Genomic DNA, 18,794 nt, shown 5'->3' with positions numbered 1-18,794 from the left:
TAAAATGTCAATAGCAAAAACCACATCATGTTGAATTTATGCTGCCCACTTACTCTTGAATGCATGGTCTTCCAACTAAAGACCATACCCTTAAAAAGAACTGACTCTTCTGGTCCCAGTATCTATGTGTCAATAGGTGCTAAGCTCTGTGTGGGACTTAATGCCTACCTCCTCTCTCCATGCTGGTATGTTTTTCTGGCTTAAACCTGCAGAGGTCTCATGTATGTTGTCACAGCCACAGTCAGTTCATAAATGGTACTTCCCCATTGTGCCTGAAAAACATTATTTCCTCTTAATCTTCCAGGACATCTGGCTCTCGAAATCTTTAAACCTCCTCTTCCATGGTGATTGTTGAGATGCAGACATGATACAGATGTTTCTTTAAGGACTGAGATTCCTCAATTTCTTATTCTCCTCACCTTGGCCAGTTATGCGTCTTTGCATTAATTACTACCTACTGCAAATAAAAACTTCTCTGATGAGAATTGAGAAATGTACTAATGAGTTTACTTGCTGGCCAAATTGTTTTTCAAATCTCTTCCCTTTGCTCCCAGTTCTCATTATAAACTTGGCTAAAAGCAGCAGCAATAATCATAGTAAATGATAGCCTGCCTTGACATTTCTTCGTTATTTGAACTAGTTTGTCATACTTAAACTCAGCTTTCCACCAAGTCTGAAGGAATGGTCTCTACTTCAATTCCCAGTAGAGTCCTACCCGAAACTGTGAGATGAATCTCTACTGTCTTGTGTTTCCATTACTGTTCTGATATGCTAAAATCCCATCAGAACTACAGATAAGACCCTGATCACAATGCTCTAGTGTCTCTCTAGCTTGCCTTTTACAAATTTCTCTCACAAATTACTTCTAATGTCTTCTGAACCATGTAGTGAGCAATGGTCATAGAAATGACCTCACTTTTCCCGTATCAATTTAGTTTCCTGACATTGTGACAGTATCTAAGAGAAACAGTTTAAAAGAGGAAAGATTTACTCTGTCTCATACTCTTAGAAGTTTTAGTCCGCGGCAAGCCAACTCGGTCACACTAGGCTTTGTCACACTGGGCTTTGTCACACTGAGCTCTGTTACCGTGGGTATGAGGCAAGACAAAAAAATATTGCAGATGTGTGTGCATGAGGGAGCTTTTCACCTTATGGTGACCCAGAAGTAGACAGGCGTTAAGATGCCTGAGCAGATACAACTCCATGAAACATGATTATAGAACCTACTTCCTATAGTTTTCCACCCACGTCTAGAGTTTTCAACACTTCTCGAATAAAGTCCACTAGCTAGAGACCAAGTTTTTAACAGTTGGCCCATGACGGTATCTCATATTCTAGCCATCACAGGCAACAACTGTCAAGAGAAGGTACTGTGGCTATCACATTGTTCTTCTTCCATTGCCTGAGTCCCATGGAAGAATAGGTGTCCTGCCCCTTGGGCCTGATCAGGCAGATCTCAAGCCTTCTCTGATATTTATGATCAGTGAAGATGCAAGGAGGTTCATAACTAGCTTGATGATTGGCTCTGGCAATATGCACACATCTCTTCCACATGGCCATCTCTGCCAGTTTCCTAGTATTACAACACTTCCTGTTCCCGGTTTCCAGAGAAAAGGTCAAATGTGAGCCTGAGTAGTTCCACCTAGATCTAACTCTAACTCCTCTCTATTCCTTTTCTTTGACACTGGTCCATACTTTAAGCCCCATATCAGGAATGACATTAAGAGTGCACTATGCTTATCTGGCGTGGGAGAGACTATGATCACAAACATAGTTTCCTAGGGTGAGGCTCATCCATTACACTCTGGGTATGCTAGCCCTTTTTAATCTCCCTAAACACAGGAAACTCAACTACATAATTTGTGGTAGTGAGAAATGGCATTCATGCTCTCCCTGTTTGTTAATTATAAAAAGAGAGGCCATTTAACTATGTGAGTGCCTGGTATCCCAGCCAATGACACAGAATTCCTAATTCACAGACATCTATGCCCATGAAATGAAATGCAGATTGTGATTTCAAGTTGAGATGTTTGTAAATTGACTACTGAGAAAGAAAGATGTATGCAAAACAGAAACTCAGATCCTCTTCAAGCTTTTAAAAATGTATTGAACCAGGCTGTTGTGCATTTACTTTTAATCCCAGCCCTTAGGAGGCAGAGGCAGGAGGATCTCTGTGAGTGCAAGACCAGCCTGGTCTACAGAGCTAATTCCAGGACAGTTAGGGCTGTTACAGAGAGAAACCCTGTCTCAAAATTAATTAAATTAAATTTAAGTTATTGATTGCCCTTGAAAGAGTGAATGACTACCAAAGCTCCGGTTCATTCCTTCTTTTACACTTCATGCATGCCTGCCTACAAAGTGACATGTATTTTGACAGGTCCTGAGGATGCAACAGAAAGTAAATACTGTAAAGCAAAAGCAAAACAACAAGAAGCCTAACATACACAGGTGTCAAATTTCCTAAGATTTTGTGCTTCCTCAGTCCTTTCTCTGGGCTCTTGAATATGTGATTCTATAAAAGGAAGCCTATTTAACAGGTAGACCTGTGGGGGTCTGGAAAGAATCATTGACTCCTCAAGTTCATGATGAGGGTTAAACACTGTATCAGGAGGAGAAGACCCGGCTTTAGAATCATGGATGAAAATTATTGTTTGCCTTATCCTCATGTTTTTCTTGCTGTAAAGCCCACAGGAATGAAGCTGTGTGTGGAAGTTTGACCCCAGGAGTCTTTGGTGTTGACCAACATCCCATAGGGTGAAGTCATCAGTGCTGGCCTCACAGTCTCATGACCAAATACCCTCATGCACTAAACCAATGTCTTCTGAAGTCCATGCGGTTCATTCACTTCTGTCTATTACACATTCTATAAAGCTGCGGGGTGCACTTTGAGAGTACTGCTTAGGGTAGTGAAGTCTGAGACAGTTATGCGTGGGACTAGTTCTCTAGTTCTGAGAGTGAGAACAGCATGATGAGTAAGGACAGGGTTGATTTGCAATAATGCCTTGCTCTTGTTGTTGGGTAGAAGACGGTAAGGAATTCCAGTTACCACTATACTCCTCTTCCACTGGATCACATAACAAGAAGTTATAATTCAGTGACTCTGTAGTCTGTCTTAGAAATTTCTAGCTGGGTTCTTTCATAAGGTCTAGTTATTCATCATTTGAAAGTGTCTTCAAAGGCCATAGGAAAATTTATTTTTGAAAGCAGGCTCCCATACTAGTGATTCTAGTATGCATTCATGACCATAAAGACATCTACCAGTGATAGTGGCAGATTTTTCATGGATCAAGTCTTGTGTAGTAGATGCCATAATCTGAACAGTGGGTCATTCTCGCATAAATCATAGAGAAATTGAAGAAAATGTGTATTTTTATGGTTCGGGCTGACGTGCTCCTTCTCCATAAAATTTCAGATTGTATTTCCCATATGGTGTTGGGGGTTACTGGGCATCCAGTCAAGTTAGCTCATCTAGAAGAGGTCCACTGTGAAGTCCCATGGGCACCAGAGTAATCTTTACATGCTGCAGTTTGCTCACTGTAGTCTGGTGTTCCATAGTCTACACTGGCTTCTCCCATAGTCAGGCTTGAATCTGTCAGCAAGTACTGCTAAGCTTCAGAGGAGCAGGTCCAGAACAGCCAGGGCCCAGGGAGCCAGATACTCATATAGCCATCCTAGCATAGGCCTCACATTCTCTGGAAACCCATTTATTTTTTTCCAAATAGCTAAGTAATTAATGGAAGAATAAAGGAGTAAGTGAAAGAGTGCTTTAATCTTGTCCTTGTTCAGGAAGTTTTCCCTTGCTACAGCAACCTCACTAAAGGACTCTAAGACAAACATGCTACCAAAATACTCTCTGACATGCCTTCTTAATTTCTATGCTCACAGTAGAAAGAAGGGACCAATGAATCATAATATCCTATAGGGGGCAGAAAATGGAAATGGGATTATGTTAATATTCTCAAGATACATGTGACTTGTGGGAAATATTGACTTCTTAGATGAAGGAACACGGGACGAAGTTATTTCAGGCAGGAATAACAAAAGACCAGAGACACAGAGGTGAGAAAAAAGTCATGATGGAAACTCACAAGCAGAATATGTAGAAAAAGATGTTAGACAGTCAGGGACAGCAGTGGAGTCTGGCTGGAGAACATCCTGCGGGCAAATTACCAGGACACATACAGCATCAGGACCAAGGAGAAGGGTGAAGAAGCATCTGCAGAGGACAGTTTGAAGCATGTGGGTGAGCTTCTGGGGTCTTTGACAGGAATTTTCTCCATCTGAGAGGCTGGCCACTAATAGAGGGATGAAGAAATGTAGAAATAACTCAGACTTGGGTAAAGAGTGTAAAACTGGTTTAGAGCCATCTTCATAATCCAAACAGCTCTTTCTAGCTACAGTGGAAGAGGCCAACCCAAATCAAGAGAAAACCTAAGATGCCACCTAGAAAGGAAATTACTGCAAACAACAATGAGATATTTAAGAGAGAGAGAGAGAGAGATAGTCAGTGTCTCTATTGGTTGAATCTTGACTATAAGAACCATTATGGGTCTAAAGCTTCCTTCCCACACTGCACTTTTCCTTTGGTGATACTCATTTAGAACAAAAGTATGGGAGAAGAGAGAACCCTGAGGATGGAAAGATGTCTCAAAAAGTAAAGGGAAGAGAAAGACGTCCGAGAATCCCTGGGATCTGCAAGAAGAAGGGAGAAGAGAAGTCATGAGTAAGAAATAATGTAATGCCACAAACACTGGCCACAGGCTTAGCCATCCATCATCATAATTGAGACCGGTGATAAACTGAAATGTTACCAATGTGAGTAACCACAGGGCTTCCCAGTCCTATAGACTTAGAGACAAAGTCTGTCTTTTCTATTCTCTAACTCTTTTATTTTAGACAAAATTCTCAACCCTCAGTTCCCTACCTACAAAGTAAGGAGAGTAAATACAATGGTGTTGACAATGTCATCCACCTTTCATGACTTCCATGGAGATCATGTGCCTAATACAGGGGTTGATCTTTTTCTGCATATTTGTTTAGAGAAAAGATGGTTCTTAACAAGGAAACATTAATTATCTGGATTCCAATAGTTCACTGGAGAAGTAGTATCCTTAGCACCTATTTGCAATAATCCTAACTGTCTGGGTTACTGAATAAAACTTGGGTAGTAGAATATTCTCTATGCCAGGTCATGGGAAGCCTCTGTCAGTAGTTTTCCAGACTAGTGGGCAATCTACGGGGTGCCATTTAAAATCAAGAAACTCAAATGAGACCCAAAGGAGAGAAATCTGCTAATGAGCCCATCAAGTTAAAGAGGTAAGAGTGTTGGCTTCTAACCATCTGTCTTGTTCTGGCAGAGTGTGCTGTCCAGATCCCAGACCCTGCGTCTCCTCCAGAACCTGCCAATGCCATCGATTCCTATTAATCTGATGGAGCATTCATTACCCCAACAACCAACCTGCCACTGTTTGCTTAGCTTGCATGAAATCAGAGCTCCACAAAAATCAATGTGTGAAATCTTTTTACCAACATATAAGAAATCCGAAGGTTTATGCTGGTGGTAGCAGGATTTTAGACAGATTAAAACTGACAAACTGGCATGTTCCATGGTGGTGGCAATGATGAGGTGTAGCACCATGTCAAAGATTTGGAAAAGAGCCTGCTAAGAAAGAAATGAATGACTGTTGCAGGGGAGGGAGAATGATGCAGCTGGGTTATTGAGAGGACATTTGGATGATGTTCTGATGGCTTATGTTTCAGAAGCAACTTGAAATCAGGGCTGGCAGAGCACAGCTGTGCCCTAGGAACTCATGAGTAAAGATGAACAGTTAATGGCTCAAGCGAGGTCACTGTATGCAGAGGTTATGCCAGGACAAAATGGTGGAACCTTGGTACCTGCTTGCAGCAGTCACTGATCATCCCACACTCAGAGGACTCACGTCTTGCTGGCCCCATAGCTTCTTATCCTCCAAAATGGGAGTGGCAACCCTTCACGTTTGAGCATCTAGAAGCCTGTGTCAGGCTCTTGTTTCTTCAATTGCCTGAGGAGAGTGCATGGCTAGAAGCCCCACATGGCTAACTCTGTGCACTTCAATTTGTAAGACATATATCCACCCTGATCTCAAGAGTCCTTTCAACAAAGGCAATGGTCAGTGTAAGGAAGAAGAAAACCCTGCTTTTAAAAGCCTCCTCTACATCCTTTCAGCATTGAAGCACAGCATTCCAAAACCGTGACAGAATTCTGTTTTTTTAATTTTGATTCCCATGTCTCACAACATACTGTAGGCCATCTGCTTCCAATATCATGGGGCCGTGGAGTGTGTGTTTCAGGAATGAAACTCTCTCTTTAAGAATAGTAGCCAAGAAAGGTAACTAGTTTGCTCAGGAAGGAAAATAAATCCCCAGCAAGCAAGTCAACAGTGGGCCTGGAGATGTACCACTGCACCTGAATATTTCCCTGACTAGCACTACCCAGTGCTGAAAAATAAAAGCCAACAGTGCACATGTGTCCAAACCAAACTGAAATAAACTGGGGGAAAACATGGAAGATAATGTAGAGGAAAGACACAAAGCAATGGACTTGGTCTTGAGTTTGAATCTTGTACCTGGCACAGACTGGCTGTATACTAATCTTTTTTAGTGGGTGTAGGAGGTTTTTCTTCATTTATATTTGGTGAGAAAAATGGATTTGAAAGGTCTAACACTTTGTCTAAGACACAGTGAGTAGACTGTGTGTGTTTTTCTATCAGATAATTTGTCTATGCCCACTGCCCTAAGAATGTACATTCTGGAAACAAGACGGTTGGAACCACATTGATGCATGGTACATCCAAGCCAAAACTTTTCACTTTCCAGAGTAATAGGGCACAGTTAAGTACAGCTGACAAAGGTCGCTTGTCACTGTCACTTGAAGGTGAGTTGTCATTTGCCATTGACTGACAGACCAGCAAACCCTTGCCTGGTTGGTTCCTTTTGTGATGGGTGTCAGTTTGGGTACCTGTCTACCACCACATGAAAAATCAGCAAACACAGCAATGTAACCAAGCTTGTTTACAAATTTGTAATTTGGGCAGGACTTAGACAGGAACCCTTATCTCTGTTCTGTGTTACACAGGACACATCAACTAAATGCTGCAAGACCTGCCCCATCATGTCTTCCTCAGATAGTAACATGCCAATCCATACTACTATTACATATCTCATATGACAAGGAGCTCAGTTGAAGCCCATTTCTTTCCGCATGGTCCTGTCAATGTAGCTTGCTAGTTTTTCTACAGTGTAACAGCGAGCTTCCAATGGCCACATCTTGAGACAAGGAGAACCAGGTATAACTTGTATTGGTGTCTCTGACCTGCCTTTGAAGGTCATAGCAGTCTTTGGTCACACCCTATAAGTTGAAGCAGTGAGAAAGGCTTGCCCAGGTTCATGGGAGAAGACATAGCCTCCACCTTTTTATGGAAAACTACATGTTTCTGGAGGACTGTCCATGGGAAGTGTTGTTGTGGCCATCCTGTTGGGCATATATCTGCCATGCCTCTGATTAGCACCTAATCCAGAGCTTTATTGCTATCTTCCCAGAGCTAGGGCTTGCTTCCTCCTCTCCATTTGCTTTTTCAGTTGGCCTTTTCTTACACCCAAGAACAGTGAATTCCAATCTAGAAGTGGGAAAGAAAATCATGGCCATATCCCTATCCTGGTTTGTTTTTGTTTTCTTTCAATTGGACAAAACTGGCGTCATCTGGAAAGAAGAACCTCAATTGGCAAAATTCCTCTATTCAGATTCCCTGTAGGCATGTTGGTGAGGCATTTCCTTGATTAATGATTGAAATGTAAGGGCTAAGCCTACTAGTGGATGGGGTAGTGACCCTCATGATGGGTGGCTGTAGACGGTATAAGAATGAAATAGAATGTTCTATGGGAAACAAGCCTTCCTTCATGTTCTCTGCTTCCGTTCCTGATTCTAGACTCGTATCTTGAGTTCTTGTCCTTATTTCCCTTGCACTGTGACATGCAACTGAAAGCCAAATAGACTCTTTCCTCCCCAAGCTGCTCTTGGACAGAATGTTTATAACATCAATGGAAAGCCAGCCAAGACAACCCCAATCTCAACTCCTTTCTGAAACCTTCTCTGACTTCTACTGACCATTGGAATAAGCTTTAAACCTCTTAACCCATGTTTTATGACATGGACACAGCTTTGAAGCCTGTACTTATCAAAGCCATATATACATACTGACAGCTCAGTGAACCTTCCTGTATTTTTCAGAGGTAAATTTGTGAAACCCGAAAACTCACAGTCCTCCTACGCTTCAGAGCCCATCAGACCACGGTTAAAGTCTCAGCTCTACATTTAGCCTCTAAAACTGAGTTTAGAAGTGCTGTCTTGCAAATTTCTGTGAGGAAGATTGACTGAAACAATGTGCACAATACCTGGTACAGAGTGGACTTTCAATAAATATCATGATCTTCTTCCTTTTCTATTTTTCTCACCTGCATTTGGGGAACACGCTTTCCTAGGAGGCTCTGGACTAGAGCCTCTGAGTGCTTCTAGCAGACCATGCAAGAACATTCAGAGTGATGAAGACTGTGAAACCCTCTGGCTTCATTTCACTAGCCACAGAAACCCACATCATGACTTGGCAGCAGGGAAGCACAGGCTGTCTTTCCCACAATCCTTCAGTCTGGGCACCTTAACCAGCTTATCATTCAGCCACAAGAAGTGCTGCATGCCTTTGGAAATAATTGTGGCCTTGTGGTTTGCGTTCCACAGAGCCACACTGGGTTGGGCAAATGTCAAAATCTCTTTTAACACAGTCCGTATGAGCACCCAGTGGTTCCCTTCTCTGGTTCCTGACTGTTTAAAGCTTATTTAAAAGTTTCCCACCAATTCTAGAATCCTTTCTTGCTACATCTGCTCTTTTACCTTATCAGTACACTTATTAATTCATTTAAATGTATTCCTTTCCAATTGGATTTCCATTTGGCAGATGATTTACTTAATCAATCAATAGGAAGTGTCCAAGAATTGCAACAGCCCCGTTTCCAGTAATTTATGGGGTCTTGGAAAGGTCATTTCTCGCATATAAATCAGAAGCAACAGGTTCATAGCAAGCAAGTCAGGTCATTAGATTTAACATTTCCAGAAGTTATCCATACTAATAATTGTTCAACATCACAGCACACTCAAGTTTTGATGGTGTTATACCAAAGTGACTATTCACTCTGTTGCTTTAATGCAGCTCCCTGGAATCACACAAGCCATCCACCCATGGTCTCACCCGTGATAGGCTGTTACAGGAATATGACACACCATGGCTTATGGAGATAGACAGCATGGGTTCTCACTTTCAAAGGCCAATATGACATCCCTGCTGGAGGTGGGGGCTAAGAATGACAGCTTACTTTGTCTTCTTCCCCGAGTCACAATCTCTTTCTTCTTCCATAAAACCTTTCCTAACCTAACTCCATTCAATTTGCTCTGTTCACTCCTGAATATGATCATTCAAACCTTTATTTAGTTTCTCATATTTGATAGCTCATTCATTATTACTTGTCATTTACTTTTTATTTTGCTAATTGTGTGAAAGTATTATTCTTCTGTTTCCTAGGAGTGAGCTTACCTAGGCTTGAACAGTGCTGAATTAAGGTCTGGGCTGGGCAGAACTTTCGGTTTCTAAAACCTCCCAAGACCACCTCCCTGCCTATATCGGCTTCTTCTGTCTTGCTAACCAAATCCTCTAACTGGTTCCACATTTTTAGTGACTGAAACCTTGTTCTTGTCTGTAGTTTTCAATGAGACTTTGTGCTCCTTTTCTTCCGCACTGTCCTCTAAGGTCTCAAAACACAGAACACATATGACTAGTGATCCCTGGAAAGCCACTTTTTTATATTAGAAGGGACAGAAAACCTGTACTTTCATAAATTGAGGGCCAACCTTGGCTTCTTTTCTTACCTATGTGGTCTTTGATTGAGCCCACCTTTATCTTTAAAAATGAGAGTTAGAACCTGGCATAATGACACATGGTGGGAGAATTCTAGCACTTCGGAGGTAATGGCAAGAAGAGTTCAAGACCATCCTTGGCTACATAGTAACCTTAGGACCAGACTGGGGTACCTGAGCTGGTATTTTAAAAACACGACAGTTATAATTGCTAGGTGAAGCACTATAAAGACATTCCCAGCCAGCTTTCAAATCCCCTCTCAGAGCATTTTATTCTCAGAAATGGATAAGTCACATATGCTGACTTCAGAGTCCTGGAATAATAGTGCCTCCCAAAAGTGCCTTAAGTCCCATGGAAGCAGCCTCAGAGCAGCCTGGTGTTCTGGCCTGAGTTCCTACTGGGTGGTAAGAGCCAATCAGCAAAACCTAGAGCTGCTTCTCCCCTGAACAATGGAAACGTGGAATGGTGTGACTGGCAAGGTGCCAGGCAGCTGTTCTGTGAGTCCTTGGAGGATAGCGATGGTCTCATATTGCAGAGAGGGATTTAGTTAAACCTGAGGAAGTATTTCCTGAGTATAGGCACCGAGAGACTCTGGAATGTAAGGTTAAGAAAGGCTAGAATGCCTTTCTTTGGGAATATAGAAAAGTGAAGGGGGTAAAAATCCTCCCCCAATCAATCTATGTGAGTGCTGTGCTGCCAAGAGGCAGGAAGATGGATTCATAGCTTTGGGAGCAAGGCGTCATAGGTATTGAGAAATGAGGTCTGTTTCTTGTCTCCTCTCACCTTGCATAACGGAGAACTCTTCAGTGCTCCTGAGAAGCACTATGGTGGGCCTCACCTGCTCTGACAATCACCCCATGCCTCTTCCCTCCCTCCCCCTCCCCCTCTCTCCCACCTCCCCCTCCCCCTCCTTCCCCGAGCATCTTCTTCGGCTCTTCATCAGCATCCTTTAAGTGTGCAGAATGTGTAGCCTCCAGTTTAGTTCGGAAGTGGTGCTCCCAGCAGCAAGAGAGCAACCCCAGTGAAAACTTCAGGTGTCCAAACAGACCATGAAATCCACCATGGAAATGTTACCGGAGCTGCCTTCCCAGGCTTGCCTCTGTAAGCAAGCAGCACTTAACTGTGGGGTTTTCTTTGCAACTGCATCCCCTGCATTCCATCTGTTCATTAACAGCGAATACACCATTTTGGCTTTGTGAGGAAGGATATACAAAGCCTTGTACTTCGTTGCCTTACTCCTGCCAACAGAGAATACATGTAATTAAAAGTCATTGGGAAATCCTCCAAATGAAAGATAAATGAAGCTTTTGAAAGGTTCAGTATATGTGAGGCCTGGATCCACAGAATCATTAACCTTTAGAATCGTGGAAGTTGCCAACACAACGGTAGAGAGTGTGGCTTTCTATAAACAATGTGGTGAGCATGTTGAAGAAATTTCCAACCCAACATAATCACTCACAAGCAACTTCACTTTTTCAAGTATTTCCAACCTTCTCAGCATCCCCAGAAAAACAGTTGGTCTAGGATGGTGTTGAGAACAATGTGCTGATGCTGCAATTTAAGCCAAAACCCTCCCTTTCCAAGACTTGATCTTTACTTACTTCAAGGTCAGGGCCACTTAGCTGTAGTTTTAGATCACAGAAGAGTACCATTTGCTGGTTTCTTCACAATGACATTAAAGTAGGAATTCATGGTGTGGGATCTTTGGGAAGTTTCAGCAGCCTTTGGATCTATAAAATGCATGCTCACACTAGAAGTCAAGAATCTGTTTTACAAAATGACTGGAACTAAAAGTGATTTGGATTTCAGGTTTCAAAAAAATAGAGTGTGTGTGTGTGTGTGTGTGTGTGTGTGTGTACAGATATCTTTGGGACAGCAACCATGTCTCGATATACAGTAATTTGTGTATTATGTGTACTTTATATACATGGTCTAAAGATAGTTTTATATGATACTTTCCATATTTTCTTACATGAAACTAAGTTTCACAGAATTTTTCACTGGTAACTCTATGCCTGCGCTCCAGTCCTTTGGATTCTGGAGCATCCTGGATTTCATCTTTGGATGAGAGGTGCTCACACTGCATTGTGTCTAGATGCTTATTTCTGGAGAGTGTTGACAGCTTTCTCCATCTTCTCTTGGTAGGGTGAGAAGAGGTTGCGATTCAAAACATAAACAGCTAGTGCCTTAAAGGCAAACTGTGTTCAACTACACCCTTGTCAACCAAGCATGAGTCTCCAAATCACTGAGATCTGTCATTGCTTTGCCAAGGGCAGTCTTTCCTCTGTCTGCTATCAGCTGAGCCTGAGTTGTAACTTTGGACACCAAGAAAGTCAGAGGGTTCGTTGGTAGAAGCAGAAGTACAGGGCAGATCTAAAGGAATATTCTCCAGGCCTTAAATAGTTTCTTGACACTCTTTCAACTCCATGTTTCTAGAATTCAATAAACCATGACCTGGAAAGGGGAGTTACTGGCCATGTAATACGCATTCTTTTCCTATTTTCCATTCAAGGGAAAATGTCATTCTCATTGTTTTCCTGCTTTAATAGTCTGATTGGTAGAGCAGGACATGCGTTGGCTACAGAGTCCCCTAGCTGTAGTCTGGGTAACTGGGGTCTGAATCATCAGGATGATAGGTGAGATGCCCAAAATTGGTCTTTGAAAATTCAGCTGACACTTTTGTGACATTTATTTCCTGCAGATTATGTTCTATCCCTGTTGGGAAAGGCTCCATGTTAGCTATTGTTGCTACAGTGATTTTAAAAAAATACCATGACCAAAGAAACTTGTGAAAGAAAGGGTTTATTCTGGCTTATAATTCCAGAGGGAGAGTTCATAACAGTAGGGTTCTGGGTGTGTGTGGGGTCAACTGTGGAAGCAGGCAGTTGGAGCAGATGGCTGAGGTATCAATTCTTCAAAGGCCAGACACAAAGTGGAGAATGAAATAGAACTTGGGCAAGGCTATAAACTCTCAAAGCATTCCCCACCTCCACCCCCTCTGCAGTGATTACTTCCTCTAGTAAGGAGCCACCTCCTAAAGGTTCTATAGCCTCCCCAAATAGTACCACCAATTGGGACCACGTGTTCAAATACTTGAGTCTATGGGGATCATCTCTTATTCAAATGACCAAAAACTACATATCTTTTAAATTGGCATCTCCATAACCACTTTTTAAAATATTTGATATCCTGACCAAAGTTTACCTTCCTTCCCCTCCTCCCAGTACGTCCCTCCACCTCCCCTCCACCTCCATCCACTCCTCCTTCTTTTCTGTTCAGGAAAGTTCAGGTCTCCCATGGATGTCAACAAAACATGGTGTATTAAGTTGTAGTCAGACTAAGTAACTTGCCTTGTATTAAGGCTGGGCAAGGCAAACCAATATGAGGAATATGTTCCCCAAAAGTCAGTAAAAGAGTTAGAGACACCCCGTGATCCCACTGTTAGGAGTTCCACAAGAAGATCAGGCTGCAAAACTGTCATATATATGCAGAGGGCTTAGCTCTGTCCATTCAGGCTCCCTGGTTGTCAGTTCAGTATCTGTGAGTTCCTATGAAGGAGTATTAAGAGAGGGCAAACCTCCAGTGTTTTTAATATTTGTGAGTTCTATTGTCTTTTGTCTTCATCAAAGAGCTAAGAATCGATTTCACCACTGTCTCCACCTTCTAACTCTTTTCCCACTAGGCTTTGTTAAAAACATAGCTTCCAAAACAAAATTGTCCCCTATAAGCTATTGTAATAAGGACACTCCATCTGTGTCCAAATCTTCTCCTCCCTCTGGGCATCATGCTCTGAGCTTGGAGGACACAGGGTGTTCAAGGAATGACAGAATCTGTAGTCACCGCCCAGAACCACAGGCACAGGAGATCAGTGGAAAATTACAACCAACCCCTGTTGTTCACTGGAAGAAACTACAAAAGCCTAACATGAGGGAGGCATCAAATAAAGTAACTTAATTATTAATTAGATAATTTGTTCAAAAAATGTTAACATTCTTACCATGCAGACAGCTCCGTGGCCCCACAGGAGCCACAGTGGGAGAACCTGTCCTCTAGACCCACACAGAGGCACTGTACACGTGCCTGAAGAGTTGAAATGCAAAATGCCCAGGACTGGCTAGGTGCAAATGATAAATGCTATAGGAATTTAAAAAGGGGAAAGATCTCTGGAAATGGGGGTGGCCATGAAGAGTTTCTCAGAGTGCTGAGAGTAGAATGGTTTCGACAAACATAACATTGAAGAAGAGAGATGATTAAGGACACTCCTGAGCCAGGAGGGGAAATGGGCACAGCTGTGAAACGCTGGGCAACCTTAGTCAACACAGAGTTAGTTTAGAGGTGGTGTGAAAGGCAGTGGCGCACAGAGGGTTCAGATACCCTCGTGCGGGCAAGAGCTTCCAAAACTCTCTAGTGGAAACAACTTGCAAGTGTTTCCCACTTCCCCTCCCTTTCTCTCTTTCCCTCTCTCTCACCTTCGCTTCCTTTCATTTTACTCATTTGGTTTTAAATAATGGCAAGTTATTTCTAAGCTCCATACAACTAGAAACATCACTTACATTCTACTCCGTGTTGTGCTATGAGGTATACTTGACTTCCGTTTTCTTTTATGTCATTTCATTTATCGTGTTTGATAATTGTACTATTTCCTTACTTATTTTTATCATGCCTACTGCTAATTTACCTCCAGACTGCCCTGAAGGGCAGAATCTTCTCTGAGCTTTTTGAACAAACACAGCAGGCTTTGTGTTGTTCATGTCCTTGGAGAACTTCCATAATGCCTGGAACCTGAAGTACTCAGACACCTTCTTCTAGGTCTGCTGTAGATATCCTAGCATTGGAAACTCTTCAACCCACTTCTGGTTGTTTCTTTCTTTATCGGGTTTTATAATTCTCTGTATCTTATGTACTTCTTTGGTAGGGCACATTCCCCCTTTTAAGAGTGAGTATAATGAGATTACATTTTTTGAGAGAACTTTCTTATTGGAAACCTTGGCTCTACTTGGACTGTGAACAGAGAATCTTTGGGCACAGTGCATTCTCTCTCAGGATAGTGAAAGGAGTTTCCCGAGGACTCCAACGTGCTAATGTCACAAGAAGTTCCTATCTGTGCTCTGTGGTGTCATCCTGGTTGTACCTTTAGAAGACTGTAGGATGTTCAGATGTTTTCTTCTAGGAGACTTGTGTCTTTCTGTTCTGGAAGTCTTTCTTGGACTCTCTTTTTCTCTCTTCTGTCTATTTCATTCTCCCTTTCTGAAATTCCTTGGTATTCTAATGTTAGGGGGCCATACAACCTTTGTTTTTTTTTTTTCTTCTAAATCTCTGTACTGGGCTCTATATGATCAGCCTCACTTGTAATCTTTGTACGGGCTCCCTTGTCTGCTTTCCTTTTAATCTTTCTGTGGCTCGTAGTGGTGGTGTCTTCCTTATATTATTGCTCCTTCTGCTGCTCCTGAAAATGTCTCTGTTTACTTTGAGTTTCTTTGTCCAACTAATTTATTTTGGTCTCTGAATTCTCATATATATACATATATATAATATGTGTGTATATATATGTATATATATATTCTAACATAAGGTGATACTTGATAATCTAGGCAAAGGACCATCACAGTTGCCTCTTTTAGTTATGGACAGGACTTGTCCCCTGGTGAGTTTCCTTGCAGGTTAATATAAAAATCTCTAAATCTATTATTCAAGAGCTAATAATCTGAATTCCTCTTCCTCAGAGGGGACTCACCAAGCTCTTGGCTGATGCAGGGCAAAGCAGTACAGGGCACAACTTATCTAGCCGCACTGCATGAGCCTAATAGAAAAAGAAATAATGAGATCCTCATTGTCCCATGTGTAGCTTTTTCTTTAATTCCCTCTGTTTTCAATAACATTTCCCCCCACACACACACACCAGCTCTCCTTGTCATCAGTTCATCTGTAGAGTCCCCTGCATCAACCTCTCAGAGAAGATGAAGTAGGGACAGCTTCTCTTTCTCATTTTAGTTTTTAAGGTCTTGTCACCTTCGTTGTGCTCTCTCTAGTCCTTCCCCAAGGGCACAAGGCAGCTATGATTGCAAGTCTTCTAGTTCAGTACTAACTCAGGTCCCATTGCTGTTCCAGCTTCTGAGTCTTTGAGGCATCTTTCTGGATCTCACTTTTAGTTTTTGGTTGTTTGGATGTTTTGTTGCTTGTTTACCTGTTCTGTGTTTTGTTGTTGTGCAGCTCAGGCTACCCTTGAACTCACTATGTAGCCAAAGATGACACTGATGATCTTCTCAAGTGCTGAGATTAGAGGCATGTATGACCAGATACAATTCCTGCAATACTGAGGACTGAACCTAGAGCTTCATGCATGGTAGACAAGCACCCTACCAATGAAGATAGATCCCCAGCCACAGTCCCTTGAGAATTTGAGTACTTTCCCTTTCTGGTGCTGTAGTCTATCACTTTGAAAAAGAACTCAGGATTCTTATCAACAAAAGCTTCCCATGTGAAAATTAATATCTTATACACTACAGACATAACTTCTTTTCATATGCAGAAAGGGAAGTATCTCTGTGGATATGCGGGCTTGTGTTATAGTCAGGACGTCCACAACATCACATACTGGGGCAGCGCTCAGATTCTGCTGTAATTAGGAGCTACTGAAGGTTTTGAAAAGGAGACATGGAAAGAGCAGGAGTTTTAGAAAATGGACCTTTAGAAAATGGAGTATGTGATAAATTGGACATAGGATGGGCTGCAGGAATAAAGACAAGAATAGAAGCTGTTTCAATGGCTGGGCATAAGATAATACAGCCTATAGAGGGAGATGAGGGTCATTCGTTCACTCAACCATTTATATTTGTAGAGAAACCATTAAGCACCAGGCATTTTGCCAGACACTGGATTTGTAACTGTGGCAGGTTGTATTTTCTAAGCATGACCTCATGAACATACCCATCCCACATGCTCTTCGTGTTCCCTGATGCTAACCCTCTTCTATGAGGTTGAGAGTGGGGTCATGTTCCCTCCCTGTCAGCTCTGGGGGCTTCTATGACAGATGGGGCACCGTGTGCCTGGGCTAGGTAGTAAAAGACAACACAGTGCTTACCCTGTTTCAGCATCTCTTGCGAAGATTGCCTTTAGACTCTCAAGTGGACATCTAAGATCCGATCTACACCGAGATTACTAGGAAGGAGTAGCCATGAGGAGAGGCAACATAAAGGAGAGATGCCCAAAAGAGTACGAGGTGTTTCAGCTATCTCAGTCTGGCGGTACACATGTGAGTGATCAGGATCTTGGGTGACAACCCCAGCCTCCTGGCTGTGATCTGATAGCAGTGGTGGGTGAGGAATAGGTGGACTCAGTTAGGCTCTAGAATCAATCATAAGACATAACAATAATGATAAGGACTGTTTTAAGAACCGGGATTTCTGGGTGGCTTCTTATGTGGCCCCAAGGTCACCTGTGCTGAAACTGTAATTGAAATTCTATCAGCATAGGGAAGAAAGGCAGGAGTGTTCAGGAAGGTGTTTGGAGGAGGGGTGAAGGATAGCTGCCTGAAGTGCTTGGCTACTGCGTCCTAGAAATGGAGAGAAAGGAATAGTCAGACAAATACATCAGCAAACGAGAAAGATTTGACAGCATTTGCAGACCACTTCGCTAGGAAGCACAAGACAAAGGAAGACAGACTATCCATGGCATACACTACTTGATTATTCTTGGAAAGATTTCCTACTTGCAATGGCTAATGCCCGCATAGCCTCATTTGCTTCATATAAATTAACCTGAACTGGATCAACTTGTAAAGTCGCCGGTAAGAGTCTTCATTGGTTGAGTTAAGGCAGAACCTGGAATGTAGAGAGATGCTATTGATGCCCTCTGAACTTCCCTCTTGGGTGGCATTAAAAGGATCAGCCACTAGAATCTCACAGTGTGGCATGACTTTATCAGTGATGAGTGCATGGGACATCCTCTTGACACCACCCGTGAGCTCAGGTCCCAGCGCCTCCCTGTTACATGTTTTCCCATGTTAAGTTCTAGGAGACTCACACCATAGTCCCTTAGTTTATTTACCCCTTTGCACTAACCTACCAATGAGTGGGTGAGTAGGAAGAGCAGGGCAGATATATTTACTGAGAGGAGAAATAAGCTTTTTCCCAGAAAGGGGCTTCTGAGTATGCTCTTCCGGTAGGGAGTAAGACGGTGACTTAATTAAAAGAAAGCACCTAATGACAAGCAAAGAAAATGCCCCTGATTCTGTGGATCTCTTTGTGAGTGGTATCTTCCAGCTCATCCTGCCTAAGAGGTTTGACTATGACACAAAATCCCTCACAGTGAATGGCAGGGCCGGGGCATCCATAAGGCAGGCATAGCCTGTAACACTTTGACCATTTTCAAAGGTCCTCTGATACAGAAAAATACCTGTGGGCAAGCATCCAGATATTCCTGGAAAATGTAGGTGTTTGCAGGATGGCATGTCCTTGTTGTATGTCCCTCCCTGCCACTTTGTGCATGAGCAATGCTTCTTTTCCCTGAAACACAACACACACCTTGTCTTCTACTGTGCTTGCGCTATTCTTTCAGCCTGGCTTTCTCTACTCTTATTCCTTGTGTAGATGCTCACCCTCCTCCACAGAAGGCTTCACTGCCCCTTCTCAAGTATTTTCTAAAGTGGTACTAAGAACAGCAGATAGACACTGGTGAGGTAGTTTTAAGTCAGGGACCCTAAAAGCAGTTATAATTTGTGTTCTTGGCCAGAAGCAAGAAATGTCCTTGGTTCCGTCTTACACAGAGTCCCAGAAAGCTAGGAGGAGGCTCTGGCTTCTGACCTTGTTTCTTGTTATTTTTCATCCCTCTTATCATTTTTTAAAAGCCTTTGAG

General features: G+C 42.5%; 1 non-coding gene across 1 annotated transcript; it reads left to right on the top strand.

Moving 5' to 3' along the window:
- The first annotated feature begins 1,733 nt into the window (after nucleotides 1-1,733).
- Nucleotides 1,734-1,896, top strand: LOC121133591. Its single transcript, XR_005870473.1, has one exon. It is a non-coding gene; the product is annotated as a U1 spliceosomal RNA (small nuclear RNA).
- Nucleotides 1,897-18,794: the final 16,898 nt, after the last annotated feature.

Source organism: Mesocricetus auratus, unplaced genomic scaffold, assembly GCF_017639785.1.
Source record: "Mesocricetus auratus isolate SY011 unplaced genomic scaffold, BCM_Maur_2.0 Super-Scaffold_100022, whole genome shotgun sequence".
In the NCBI taxonomy this organism is placed as follows: domain Eukaryota; kingdom Metazoa; phylum Chordata; class Mammalia; order Rodentia; family Cricetidae; genus Mesocricetus; species Mesocricetus auratus.
Note: the sequence above shows the minus strand (reverse complement) of the source record. Positions and strands in the feature narration are given on the sequence as shown.